At 42.3% G+C, this 15,194-nt stretch overlaps 1 protein-coding gene across 3 annotated transcripts in view; it reads right to left on the reverse strand.

Moving 5' to 3' along the window:
- The window catches only part of LOC147196354 (signal-induced proliferation-associated 1-like protein 1), a 41,622-nt gene that overhangs the window by 24,612 nt on the left and 1,816 nt on the right, over nt 1-15,194 (reverse strand). The window contains exon 1 of one of the 3 annotated variants that reach the window (XM_086127417.1): nt 11,254-11,303. The exons of the other annotated variants lie outside the window; for them this stretch is intronic. The gene's annotated coding sequence lies outside the window, so the exon portion shown is untranslated. Of the gene's footprint in view, nt 1-11,253; nt 11,304-15,194 lie in introns of those variants that run through there. 3 annotated transcript variants of the gene reach the window in all.

Below are 15,194 nucleotides of genomic sequence, written 5' to 3' on the forward strand. Positions count from 1 at the left end.
TGGCACAGACCCAGGCACTAATTTGCCAGTCTGACGGAGTGAGTCTGAGGAACAGGCAACTTCAGAGAAAAACAGACGGCAGGCCTTGCTGGCAGACAAACGAGAATACTAACAGCGTCCAGTCACATTCTGGAATGTCCCTAATATGAGAGAGGAACTGAGGAGTGTTTGTTTCAACAAAGGGGAAAAGAAGCAGGGCATGCTCAGACAAATTCTTCGAGAAATACGCAAGGCTGGCTGTTCCACTTTTAAGTTTCTGACTCCGCCATGACATCATGACTTGAGCCTTAGCGCTAAATCACGCAGCCGGGGCGCGCTGACTGACGAGGGCCCCGCTTCAGACAAAGCGGGCACGCCACGACGAGATGAGCATCGCGCTGACAAATTGTTCAACTGACCACAAATGGGTGGAAACATCAAATGGCGTCAAAGCGCCTCAGACACTGGTGACAGCGTATCACCATTCATCATCACCATGATTGTGTGATGTGCTGCTCTGGCAAGACTCCAAGACCCTCGCTATCGCTGCGACACAGCTCGGAAAGGAATGGGTAGAGAGTCACCCTGGCAAAGTGGATTTCAATCACGGTCCCCTACAAGAAGACAGTCGTAGAGTTGCGCCTGTGCTGTATACAGATTTTTATCTCTAGCGCAGACTTGTCTTATCTATAAACCACATCAACAGGCTTGAACTTTATTTGTGTGCGTGTGTGTGTGTGTGAGCAATGGCGGAGCGAAGCCTTGAGACACTGGAAAATACCAAATGGGGTTGCCATTTCTTCAACATAAACAACATCGTTACCTGGGTGGTCCATGGAGGTTTTGTAATAAATGTCCGACTCAGAGAGGCACTTGATTAGAGAGAAGAAGTGAATTGCAGTGTTTAGGTGGTCTGCTTGTCATAAAAAGTGACGCGAATGCCACTTTTCCATTGCACAGGACTTTCTAGGCACGGTTCCCCTGAGAGGGTTTCAGTTTTCCACTTTGAAAGGTTTTGCAGGACTGCGAGAGAGAGAGAGAGAGAAAAAAAACCCAACAACAAAAACAAAAAACACCGAATTGAACGCCTTAGTCAAAAAGAGACATGCTATAAACCGGGGTTTCAACCTCAAGGCCCGCGGGTCAGATGTGGCCCGCCAAATCGTTTTAAGTGGCCCGCGAAAGCAAGTCAAAGATGAAAACTACCATAATACTTGCTAAAATGTCTACCAAAGTTTCAAATTATCATATGTAATAAATCAGTGACATATTGTAAGCATTTTCTTGTTACGTGACTTATATGGTATCTGCTCAGGACTCTTCGAAGCTTTGCTGATCAGGCACTAGAAATGGTTGCTGGTCGTATCTTCTCTTGCCAAAGAAAAGGCGACAAGTAATGAGTAGTGCTGCGTCGAGTTGAGTGTTGTGCAACGGATAAGGATGTTTAAAACATGCGGCAATGATACGGGGACATCTCCTCCAAGCACTTCCAAAGCATCCAATCAGATTGTAGCGATGCCGTCCCCGTTCTGCGTCGAGCCCGAGGTGGTGATTTGCATGCTATCTTGGAGATGATACGCTTGTGATGTACTATCAGTGTTAACGTCTTCACTTTTTTTTCAAAAGAGCTTCAACTCGGCGGAGGCATCTCTCAACATGTTCATGCCATTTCTGAGGGGTATTTAATATAGTGTGGCAACTGGAGCGTCTTTTTGTGGAGCCGTTAACATTTCTACCACGGTCGGTTTTGTTCAGTGGCTGCTTGCATGTTTTAATGTGCAACAGGGGGGCTTGTCATCTCACTAATGCACTTGGCGGCTTGGAGGCGGACAGCGAGTGCAGTGAGAGGGGAAGTGCAGCCTGAAGCAGACCTCCACTTTTTTTTTTGTTCACCCCTGTTACCTTGGCTCCCAACCACCCCAGCTTGGCAGCCAGGTCACCTCATTAGAATTTTTTACATTCTTCTTCAGGGAGCACTGCACTTCTTTTTCCTCCCCATTATGCATGACCTGTAATCCCTGGCCAGATTTAATATGATCACTCAAAACAAAGCAGATAAAACTCCACATCAGATATAAAAGGTACCACTCCAACTCGGGCTTGTTTCCAAAAGATTAGTGGATTAATTGGCCATTAAATTCAAGAACTTCTGCACATCATATTGTACAGGCACACACACACGTTAAATCAATTAAGTTATATTTTATGGAAGAAAAAAGGACTGTTCAGATGGTTGAGGTGGCAATAACGCAATATATATATATATATATATATATACACCTCCTTTTACAAAAAGCATGTTTTCTGCTTTTTGGGGGGTCCAAAATATTTAATTTGGGTGAAACCAAACTACTGCTGGTCACTAAATCGTGGGTATATATAATAAAATGGAAACAAACTTGTTGGTGTGTGACGAAAGTAGAGAGTCTAATCATTCATTTGGTAGATTTTGTTTGCATAGTCATAAAACATAATATTCTATAAGCCTTCTGAGCCTTTTTCTTTTTTTCTCTCTTTTTTTTTTATGGCTGGCATTACAAAAGTGCATTTTACATTCTTCCTGAAATGCCACCCCAAGGTCAAACTTACCTTACTCTTTGTGGGTAGTGTATACTTCCAAATTGCAAGTCTAGTAGTCGAGGTAGAATAACAACAAGATAAAGAACAATAGATATTCTATGTACTGTTTTCCAACTTTTAAAACGCATGCAATGCAGAGAACACGGCACAGCTCTGAAAGAGGGGACATCAGCAGGAGTTCACATTTTTCAGTCAGACTGTTCTCAGTCTATTTTTATGAGCTTTTTCTCCGCCAATGCGGTATCCGCCGTTTGAAACATTACTTGGCAAGTAAATGTCCAATACAATTTTGAATTGTAAAAGCTGGAGTGTGTATTATCCATCTGCGCCTGACGATCGTGTGCACGTGTAATCACCACTCGCGCGACCTCTGACTTCTGCTTCTTTAAAAGCAGGTTAATTTGTCTGAAAGACAAAGGATGCATGTGTGCGAATGGCAGCGGCCTAATCGAGCATCATTAAGTTAAAAGCACTAAAACCTCAAGTGGTGGCACTTTGCCAAAAACTGATGACAAAACCCACGGTTCACCCTTGTCAAGCGGCAATGTAACAACGCTCCGACCGCGAAAGCACTTGATTTCACACTCCGATTAAATAGCTATTTGTACAACTGCACTATATGTTGCATAACTTAACGGCAACACTATTTGCTACAGCAGTAAAAGAAATAGCTCTGCTCGTAGAATACGTCATTAGGAGAAAAAGACGATAGTCAGAGTAATGAGTGTCCTCGGTAATAAACAAGGCCCCTGAGGCACACTAATGAGGCCAACTCATTTGAGGTGACATTCAAAATCTACATTGAATACAACAATTCCCCAGCCGTGATGCCCTTCGGAAGTAAACCAGCCGTGACAACCATTTCTAGTGAGGCAGAGGGGCCAAAGACATTGTGACTCCATTGTAACCGGCTGCACCGCTTACATCAGGTGAGCATAGCATGGGGATTTTTCCGCTAATGTTGTTTTCTTTGAGTGAAAGTGCCGCTGGGCTTTGTGAAATCTCTTGGGCTCTTATCGTTACCTCTGCCAAAGACACATTGTTCTCGTCAAAGTGGTTTTGTTTGCTTGTGTGCAACTTCCTTCTTTCTTTCAACCGTTATTGATATAACAACCTGATTTCTAAAAAGATGAGTACCGTATTTTCCGACTATAAGGCACACCTAAAAGTATTCCCTTTTCCCAAAAGCCGACAGTGCGCCCTATAATCCGATGCGCCTTATATATGGTGTCATAGTTTCTATATATTCCCCATTGCGTTGTTTCCCTGTCTGTGTTCCTATGCCATCTAGTGGGGATTATTAGCAGGAACCCTATTGTAATCTAAAAGGGTTCTGCCCGACACTAATTGACATGTGCATTCGCCAACACACACTCAAACAGACAACTACTTCGTGAGCTCTACGCAGCCATGATGAAACGAAGATAACACCAAAAGCATACTTAACTACTGAGGAAACGAAGGAAGAAGGAGACAAGCAAGACTTCTAAGGATATTTAGCCCCTTATGGACGTGAGCCCACGAGGTTTCTGTGCCTTTTTGTTGAATCAGTTGTCTTCATAACCTTTGTCTTTCATTTATTGTTTTGTAACGCCATTTGTATTTATGTTTCATGTCCGTGTTTGTGACCAGTCCTAATGGCTTTGTTACAGCTGCAGCGGTTGTGAAGTCTCTATATAAATAAGCTTGCATTGTATTGTATTCCTTTAGCGTAGCTCCATCTAGTGGATGTATAGTGTAACCGCAGCCGCTATTGTAGCTTCTATTCTATGCGCCTTATAATACAATGTGCCCTATATATGAAAACAGTTTTAAAATAGGTCATTCATTGAAGCTGCGCTTTGTAGTGCATAAAATACGGTACTATTCTCACAGGATTGACTCCATGAATCTAGAGTGACAATACAATGATCCATCCATTTTCTAGATGGCTTTTTAGAGCCAAATGATTCGGGAAAAAAATCCAATTGATTAAGTAATTTTCTTTCCTTAATATTGCAATTGCACTTTAATATGTGGGGTTTTTTTCATGAGCCCCCATTTTTGAGAAACAAATGTAATACATTAATCTGTGTATTAAACAAAAACAAAGTCCGATGTATGAAACATAAATGTTCTGGTCTTATTGGTTAGGCTGATGGCTAAATAGAGGCAAATTACCCATGAATTAAAATGATTTTTTTTCTTCGAAAAATCCTATTACAACCCAAACTGCCACCTCATTTGTGGCAGTCGTACCTCTGCAGTGGTATTTTCTTTCAGTGTGGTGTGGGGCTTCTCACGAGCGTTTCTCTTAACTAATATCTATTCATTTGTGACGAAACAAATATGCCATGCTTGGCAAAAGGCTCGTCAATCGCCTCTGTTGACTTAAGTGCATTTTAGGATGAAACAGTTTCAGCAAGTACAGGATTAAAAAAGCAAAGACGTGAAGATGAAGCAGCATAATTAACAGTCTTGATGCACGACGGAGGGCTGGGGGAACCGGTTGCCGCCTGTGATTCACAAGACGAGGGCTATGGTGCAGCCCACAAAAAAAAAAAAAAAAAGGAAAAGAAAGAAAAGGGGGAAAGAGGGGAGGACATCTGAAATCCGAAACCAAACCTATTTTGTTCAGCACATTTACTCCACTGTGGTGGGAAGTAATCAAGTACAAATATCCGTTACTGTGGTTGAATTCATTTTTCAAGTGTCTGCACTTTATGTACTTATTTATTTATTCAATTTGATATGTGTGCTTTCTAAACCTCACGTTTACTTTCTTGAATCTCCGCAGACGATTATATATAAATAGAATATTAAAATAAATAAATAATAATTCTTCACTTCAGACATCTCTCAGTTTAAGCTTTAAACTGACTTTGAAAGTGAAGTAAGTTGCATTGTATTACTCCCATGAAAGCCAATCAGATTTTACCCCAAAGTCCAAGTAAGAGTTCATAGGTCAACTGGTTCTTCAGCATACAACCGCTTCTGAGCGGCAGGGGCCAGTTGACGGTAACTCGACACATTCTCACCGCAGAGGTGTCAATACGACAAAAGTCTGCGATGTTTAGAAGCCGTGTATTGCCCCCAAGCTTCACATCCACTGCCTGTGAACGTATGGGGGGAAACAAAACAAGGACCTCATATTTAAAGCCAAGTCAATGCATTGAATGTATCCAGTTTATCAAATTGATAATACGCCAGATGCTTCTTGAATAAAACCCTCAAGTATCCAAGGCCTATCACGACGTAAATGAAAGATATTAGTGCTTGAAAATGTAGTTTCGGTCACACAATCTGCTTACAAATGACAGCGGTGCAGGTAAGATACATTTCCTAAAAAAACAAAACAAAAAAACCCCAGAATGGCTGTTTTCAACCTGATGATTTTTACTAGTTTCTTTCGCTGCTCTACTGAGCCATTTCAGATGTGATGCCATGAACGGAAATACTTTCTCCTTTGTCAAATAGCTTACTGTGACATTAATTCCCCATTTCTGGCTGTTGTTGCTTTTATTTTTTAATAATTATGTGTGCAGTACCCTAATAATCTTTACATTTTACAACATTAAGACATTTTACTAGATTACCTGTAAAAATATATGACTTACAGATTGTTTACTTTTGAAAAAAATTCAGGTGAGGTGCATGTATATATGCACATGTGGACGATTCTCCAAACTTCCACTTACATGCCAAGCTACATTTAGCTTCTACCTGACACACAAACATATTAGTCTCTCAGTCAAGATTTCCATCCATCCATTTTCCGATCCGCTTACCACATACACATACATTCAACATTATTGAAAGCCAGTTCTAATCAGGGAATTCTTCACGAATATACTGTTGTTTTGTTCTCTGACATATCAGGTCTTTCCGGGCAGGTTGTGGCATGGTGCGGTTGCGAAAGCAGACGAGCTTGCGATTGTTTGATTAGGCCGCTCGGCAAAGGTCGTGAAGCTGCTGAGAAGTGGCGACAAACATGAGCAGCAGACAATTGAAATCACATCTATTGCAGCTGAAGACGCTCCGTGCGCCCCTTGGAGTTCCCATCAATCAACAGTTGCTTCACAATCAGGGTAAAAAAGCACCTACAACTAATTTGATAAAGGAGATAAACGTAGCTTGAGTCGTAATGCTTTTTAATGGCGCTTAGACTCCCCATCGAAGAGAGACTGGTTTGCTGAGAGAGCAAGAAAACAAAGCGAGCTCGTCAGGCAGGTGCAAGTCAAGGTGACACTGGGATTAATATACCCTCATGCTCACCAAATGGGACAAGATGATGAGATGAAAGATGGCGTAATCAAAGCTTGGTGGGGGGGGGGGGGGGGGCACAGGACACGCTTGTGATGTGTTGACAAAGAACTGTATCTTAATTGACCTTGACACTAGCATAACTCGCAGTGGGCTTACCCACTCGATTTTGACGTGCGTGCATCAGTCGGTTCAGCAAAACATGACCTCTAGTGACAAACATCCACTCAAATATTACGTTCTGCTCATCTAAATTGTCATTATGTCCCTGAGGTTTCTGCACAGATCAAAGCGCTCATGCTTACTAGAGACACACTAAGCTTTGTTGCTAGCATTGTTTTTAGTTTTAACATACCAAGTCCAGGGATGACTGATCGTCATGTGGAACCTCCACAAACACCCCAGGCTAAAATGAGCTCCTCCTTGATATACAAAGCTTGTCTATTAGTCAATATGTATCGAGGACGGACCTCATGTGACTCATTTGTTTTCACTGCCTTGCTAGGAGGACAGTAGCAAATGGTTTATAATTGAGAGTAATGATAAAATTAGCATATCAGTGATTATGTAGAATTGAGGAATTAAATCAGTCAGTCTGACCATTACAAGTCTTTTGTTGACAGGATCACTTCACATTTTAATCCTTTTCCGATGCTTGGTGGAAAAAGGGTGGCTCACAGGAACGCACCAACGTGAACAAACTGGCGACCTTGACCGGCTTTTGCCTGTGCTCATCTGCCTCAGTTTATGCGGCAGACATTCAAGGGTCACGAAGGCAAGTAGTAGCACCTAAAAATACTTTCCAACAAATTCAAATGACATTCATTTGCTTGAACGGTGGTTTAACAAAGCCGATGAAAAGGTTAGGGTTTTCGGTAAGCTACGTTAGCAAAGCAGCCTTTTCCTGGCTAGCATGTCAGCATCTGGCTGCTTACTGGACGCCTGCCTGGTGGATTCACTGAGGCAGACAACTCCCGCAACTCAAACGGTCACCAGTGGGAGGGAATCAAATTGCAATGAAGCAAATTTAGCGCCAAGGTTTTTTCAACCGGCCAAAATGGCATTCTTTACATTTGGTGCAGTACATTGTGGGATGCGTGACGTCAATGTCCGCAGCTCTAGTCTATACTTCCTTGACATCAAACCTTATTTAGACAAAGCTTTGGTGACATTGTGGCATCTTAGGGACATTTTGGAAAAAAGCACAGTTTTTCAGCAAATATGTTCCACAGAAAAATAATGTGAATTTAGAATATGCGGTTCACTGTCAGCACTTCAGTCATTTGCTGGTACGTTGAACTTTCTTCTATTTCTCTTCTGAGCTACAATATAAAAACATTTCTAAAATATATTTATACATATGCCATTATGTTGTCTCTTAGACCTTGGATGGCATCCCCCCCTCCACCCACGGATCCATCAGTTATCTGTCAGTCTTGCTCTCTTAATTGGATCTTTTCGAATAAGCTCCATCTTGATGAGGACACAATGACATACACCTTAACGCGAACAGGCAGTCACTGCAGTTGGCATGTGGCCGCCTCGTGCAGTGCATTTCCACTCCTGTCAAGACAGGCCACAGAGCTCATCAAGTCAAACGCAGCCAGTTGGTCGGACTGCAAGAAGTCAGCAAGTATTGCGTAACTGCGGCTTTCCACTAAATGACATTCCGCGCTGGAGAAAGAACAGTGCCGATGGATGCGATTGGCCTTCAGAGGCACATGCAAGCTCTGCCGCTGTGGTTTATCGCGGTCACAAGCTGGTTCCAACACAAGCCGCCTGACATTTAAGGCAGCGATCCAGGGATGCAGCGTTTGCACAATTTCTGCTTTCATTAAACACACACAAAGCCTACTAATGCTGCGATTATGTGAGAGCGGCAAAATCTGAGATGTCCCAGGAACTGCTGTTTTTGTTTTGGTCCCTTCTCTCACTCAAGCCTAGAAATAGTAAACGAAGACCAACTCACAGTACGATATTATCAGGATCTTTTGCGACCGTTACTGACAGTATTGCGTCCAAGGAATCGTTGATTTTATTGCCTGACAATTTTTCTTTCTATCAAATTCTATAAAATGATCAAGTATGCAGATTACATATATTTCAGCTTGTTTAAAGATCAACAATACACAACAGCAAAGAAGATATTTCACAAAATATCACAGGAGCACTTTTGCCTGCTCAAACAGCACATTTGAGGAAGCCTAGTTTGTTAAAGAAGAATTGGGACAAACTGTAACGTAGTCAGGCTGTCGGCATTGATGCCCTTTTATGATTGAAAAAGCTCTTATTTTGAAGTTGGTCTTTGCAGCATGTTGGCGTCATGTTATGATATGAACGAGTGTCGTTTGCGACTGCCTTGACTTTCTGACGGTACAAATTAAGTAAATGATCACCGCAGTCAGAAAAAAAAAATCCTCAAACAGTATACATGTTTTTTAAATCGAGAAACCCGAATTACTTGAGGATTCGTTTCACCACAATACGCGTAGGCCTCTCATTTCATTATTAATATAAATAAATAAATAAATAAAATCAAGGCTTCAATAACCACTGATACTGTCTGTCACCTGTAATGAGCTCTATTTTTCTTTTTTGAGCAGAGCAAAATATAATTGGCTGCTTGCAGAGCTGAGTAAACAAGCCGCCTCTGTGAAGTTAATTGCCTCCAATGACCCCCCCCCCCCCTTTCCCCATTCCTCAGTGCTTAACAGAGAGAGAGAGAGAGAAAAAGACGAGATACTGAAAACAGATGCCTTTTTGCTTTTACTGGACAACATGCGGAGCCCACGGGTCTGTGCTAAATATAACTCAAGAGGGATGGGACACTGTGACTTACTAAGACGAATTAAAGCAGAAGAAGAATGTCAACATTTATCTATGTATTTATTTAAAATTAACATGATGCACATTTCTTCTGGACTAAAGAGTCTCCATTTTATTTAAAAATAGTTCAGTGTGGAAAAGCTGTTTCTAGCCAAATATTTCATAAAATGCAAATTGTTGAGCTGTAATTTTAATGCTGTGATACCGCAACGTTTTTGCTTATGTTTACCACGCTGTCAGAATCTAATATTGCCGCACGGATGACAAGATAGCACATCAGAGATGCTCGCTGTCTCTTTCTAGTAGCAAAACAGCCGAGGGCAACCAGCACCCCATTAGCATTCCGGGCAAGTATCGCGTCAACAGTGAGTGACATGGCAACACCTCACCTCCTCCCCGGTGAGGACAGCAAAGTGTCACTTGTACACAAAGACACAGCACTAGCGAGCATTAAAAGCCCGGAGGAGGTGAACGGTCCAGGCCTGCGTCTCACATTCTCGCCTGCGCACGCCACGCTTCACACATACCGCCCAATTTTCTGTTGTGCTAGCGCGTATCCAGGAACACATCAATGAATTGTGCAGGAAACAGGCAGGCACAGAGGAAAGACTGTGGGAAAGCAGCCATGTTTGTTATGAAGGGGCCCTATTTGACCTGTCCACCTGGAATAACACGGCTAAAGACCCCATTTCGAGATGTTGTAACCTTCAAATATGATTGGAAAAAACGCAAGCTTCGGGTCTTCAAAAATCCTCAGTCTGATGTGAAAAAAATTTTGACTGATAAGGTGTTTTTCATTTGCTTGGGCTTGCTGTTTTAGCATCGCGCGTTGTTGTTTCGATTCACGTGGCGGTTCAGCCCTGATGATTTTGTCGGAAATTACCTTGCGGCAGCTTTTCTCACCTCTGATGGAGAGACAGCGGTGGATTCAGTTAGCTTGATTTGGTTCATAATGCTCGTAACTCAAAACACTCACATCTCAACTCATCTTTACACACTGAAATGAATGGAAATGCCAATTTTAGTTAGCTAGTTAGAGTTCCCATTGATGCGCTTTGTTTGCCCATCTATGGGCATTTTACATTGTGTGTTAGCATTAAACTAGCGGACTTTGCCAAGGCAAAATTACGTGAGATTATCTTCCAAACGTGCTTTTTCTGTGCGAGTTGAGTTCCTTGCCACCATCTTGTGCTCACAGCACAAATTTTTCCAGCAAGTCAAAGCAATAAAATAAGCCAAGTGACTGCTCCTCAAAAAAAAAAAAAAAAACCCCTGTAGGTCCTTCATACGCTTTCCCACTGCTTTATAATAGAGGGACGTTCTCCTGAGTCCACCTGCGACTGCTTGAAAAGCAATCAAACTTGAGGAAAGGAAGCCTTTGAATTACCCCGGTCTCATTCTATCCTAGCGGTATTAAGAGCAGAACAGGAAGTCAAAGGGTGGAAATAAATGCAAGGCAGAGGATGTGGAATTGGGAACACAACCTTGGGCATGAGTGTACTCGGTGGCAAGTGTCGTGTTTGAACAAGCAGCCATGTGCTAGCATTCCTCCGATACTACACGACAATATCACATGTCGCACCTGAACGCGACGACCGAGTAGGAATGAAGATGAGCTGAACCAACCTGTCTATACGTCGCGATCTTTCTTCAAACTCAGTCATGAACAAGCCCTCATGCATTCCTGCCTCCTTCTCGAATTTCGGCCCACCGCGGGGACAACAGAAAAACCTCTGTGTTTTTCTTTTTTTTTTGCCGAATTATTTTCCACGACGGCCCACATGGGCTCGGCATGAGACGCAAGCCTGCAACTCTGCTTCTTCGTGTTTGGATTCTCCTCAGAAGTGTGTGTAATGTGTTCCAGAGAGGGAGTGTGCGCAGGCCAAACGAGAGAGACAGTGTAGCAACTGGCAGACATGTCCAGACAATAACGAGCGTGTCAGAAAGTTGCCGGCGGCAGATGATCATCATCGTCCAAAACGCCAGATTTCACTCTGGAGAGTTGTTTTTCTTCCTTGTGCTCGTCTCACTTTCTCTCACATTCTTTTAAGTGGTTCCTTGCTCCATTGGCTTCTTTCTCCATCGCCATCATCTATTTTCGGCATCAATGCGGTCTTATGGGAGGAGAAAACGGGAGGGGGGGGGGTAGTTACCGTGGGATTTCTGCATAATTGTGGCAGTGGGTTTTAAAATTGGGCACGGGATGATGGGAACAAGTCAACATGAGATTTTTCACTTCAGAGCAATTAAGAGACCACCAAGAGAAGCCGGGGATGCCAAAAACAACCCGCCGCCCCTACAAAACACGCCTGGATTGTTGTGCGTTTCTGCCGGGTTAAACTTCCCGAATATATAGCAGGTGGGGCGGAATGGAGGGTGGACGTGTCCTTTGCATGCATTTATTCTGTGACAGCGCAATGAAAGGGATGACATCATCGCAATTGTCGTCGCACAGCCGCGCACTTTCGGCTCTGGGCTGGTGCGCGGAGGACGGTTCCGACGAGGACAAAAGCGTAGCATTCCGACCGTGAGACAGGCAGGAAAGCCATAGTCACACCTCATTACAGTCAAAGCCATCAAGCCTCAATGTCCACCAGCGAGCGGCCAGCTGAGGTCATCGTGGAGTCATTTGACTTTTTCACTGACAGGCTGACTCATATCTGTCAGATGCTCATTGATGTCAGCTTTTGTCATTTTCATGAGTAAAAGGCTCACATCAAAACTTGAATAATATATACAGTAGTCTGTGCATGGATTTCTGCTTGGTGACACTTTATCAATCCTGTTCATTTATTTACGTTCTCCTTATTATGTTTTCTTGTCTTTTTAAGCAAAACATAATCTGGTGGTGGTTGTTTGCTGGAACAATTTAACAGAATTTCAATTGATTTCAGTTGCCATGTGACAAATTTCGCTCACTCACGTTTTTCACAACATTCCACAAAGATATCGGCCCATTGTCACACTGCTTATTTTCGAGATCCAACGATTAGTCGGTAATTGTTTTGAGAATTAATTATTTGTTCAGAGATCTTTTCTTGGAATTTTGGCCCTCTCAACAGGAACCATTCTCTGATTTCTGGAGCCCTCCTTCAAAGCAGACTGATTATCTTTTTATCTTTCTTCAGACATTTGCAAACAAAACAAAACAGAAACAGAAACTCAATCATCATCAGTTTATCATTTCACATTTTCTACTGAGTCAATTTGAAATGATACCCTGCTTTGAAATAAAAGGAGGGAAATTAAACCAAGTTAAAAAAAATCGGATTCATCAAAATAATCAATGCATTAATCAGTCATTAGAATAATGAGTTAGTTCCAGCACTAATACATTTCAATATGGAAAACTGATTTAATACAAGAGTAAATTAAGTTGCGAGCTTGGTCACAAACGCATGAAATGTATAAGTCAAGGCACCGCTGTACTTCATGAATCCCCAGAATGGAACCAGCTACTCAGAAACAAGGCTAGCTTCGCTCTGAAAACCGCCGGGATTTGAACCTGCTCTACCGATTGAGCTTAGCCAAGCGTAATCATCGAAGGTAACTGAAGACTCCCGCACTTAAAAAAACGACAATAGCGATCCCATTATTCATTATATAATGTAATCAGTTCATTGAAGCATTTTGGGATGGCCACTTAAGATAATTGCATCCCACACATTCCGGAGTGGCCACTTCACTTGTAACGCGGCACAAAGCTCCTCTTGTTGTTTGTTGCCTTGCTCGAGCAATTCCCCCTTCAACAGACAATGGCAACGTCGTCTCAATTTAGCAACAGGAACCTCCCTCGCGACATCTGATAAAAGCGCATGTGAAACCAAACGACGCTATGTTGTCATGCGAGAAGTTAGAATTCTTCGAGTCAATATTGAAAAAAAAACGCCCGTCGTCAAGGAATTAAGTCTGGAGACTGAGTCTTTGTTTTGATGGAAAAACATGAGAGTTTGCGGCCTTTTTGCTGCCAATTCATCTTATCTGACGGCTGTTCGTTATGGGCACGCACACTGTACAATTTTGTTGCGTTGGCATCGCAAAAGCGTTAAAATCCCAACACGTGTGGAATTAATTTGAAGCCAGCGAATTAGAGACAGAAGACCTGATTGACGAGGTGTCAATCATTTGCCATGCACTCTCGTGTCGCCCAGCAGCTTCGCGCTGACCTGTTACCTTGGGCTTCTGGAGCTCGGTTGAAACGATGGTGGAATATATGCCGCCAGAATATTCAAAAACGCTCAGCACTCGTTGGCCGCTACCATACAGAATATAAGATTAGCAAACAGAAGCGGAGCGAAGGACTACAGGCAGCGTAAGATTTAGAAGTGACGTGGAAAGAGTCACATTTCTGCTTCACAGGTAAGTTTGTCAACCTAATTTTAATTGATTATAGATTCCAAAATAGGGCCTGACCAATATGATTTTTTTTTTCTGGGCCGATGCTGATATTTGACCTAATAAAAGTCTGATAATTGATTAACTCATTCAGTACCCGCCAATTCTGGACCAAGTCTGAAAAGACGTTTAAAAACGTCTTTGGGAGTGAATGAGTTAATTGGCCAAATAATGAAAAAACACCTAATAAATAAACTAACTCCTTTTAGGTCCCTGAACGCTTACAACAATAAAGATCATTTCCAGGCAGAACATTTGACTGTTTTACAATACTTTGTCCTTGTTTAAATTCACAACTGAGATTTTTTTTTTCATTTTTGGGGTGGGGGAATGTTTGAATTAAATTATCTTTGCTAGGACTGAACGTATATTTTAAATGAGCTTTGAAATGAGCTCAGATCAGCCGATTAAATCGGCCAGCCGTTTATCGGCCGGTCCCTTGAACACAAAATAGAACTTCAAAACGAGAAGACTTGGTATTTAGAGCACTAGTTACACTTCATAACAATAAGTCATGCTAACACTGTCCAAATGGAGGCTTTCGTCAGTTGGTTTAGAGTGCACGCCATGTACAATGCAACGTCTCCTGCATGTAAGTGAGGGGCGTAGTTTTGCTCATAGACTCAATGGGGGGAGGGCGGGGTAGTGAAGTGAGGCAGGCTACATTCAAATCTTGCTTGCAGGTTTAGAACTGCAAATGCACTGCATTGAAGTCTCAAGTAACACACAATGATGGCTCAACTGATTTCAGAGGCATATTTTCCCCCCAAAATGTTCGTGAATGTATAGCCTACTCACACAGCAGTTTTTTTTTTGGTCTTTGGCTTGTAAGTTCTCATCTACAGGTAGCAGGACGTCTTTAAATATCTGCTGGAATTTTCTTGATCAAGTCTCTCTGGAGTCCTATTGCTGTGGCTGCAGACTAGTCTCAACATGATCTTACCAGCCGGAACAATGCTGTATTTTCCTAACCTTGAATGGCAAGCAAAGCCCTGTGGAATATTAAATAATACATACTTTCCTCTGCTGTGATACGCAACAGCTGTTTATGGTTCCCTGAGAAGCCCATATAAATCAAGCAAAAAAAAAAAAAAAAGAAAGAGAGAAAAATGCCATGTGAATGAACGGTTACAATTAAAGCAGATAAAGCGGAGATTAGAGTCACAAGTGAA

Source organism: Hippocampus guttulatus, chromosome 13, assembly GCF_054856545.1.
Source record: "Hippocampus guttulatus isolate MCC_2025c chromosome 13, RoL_Hgut_1.0, whole genome shotgun sequence".
Lineage (NCBI taxonomy): Eukaryota > Metazoa > Chordata > Actinopteri > Syngnathiformes > Syngnathidae > Hippocampus > Hippocampus guttulatus.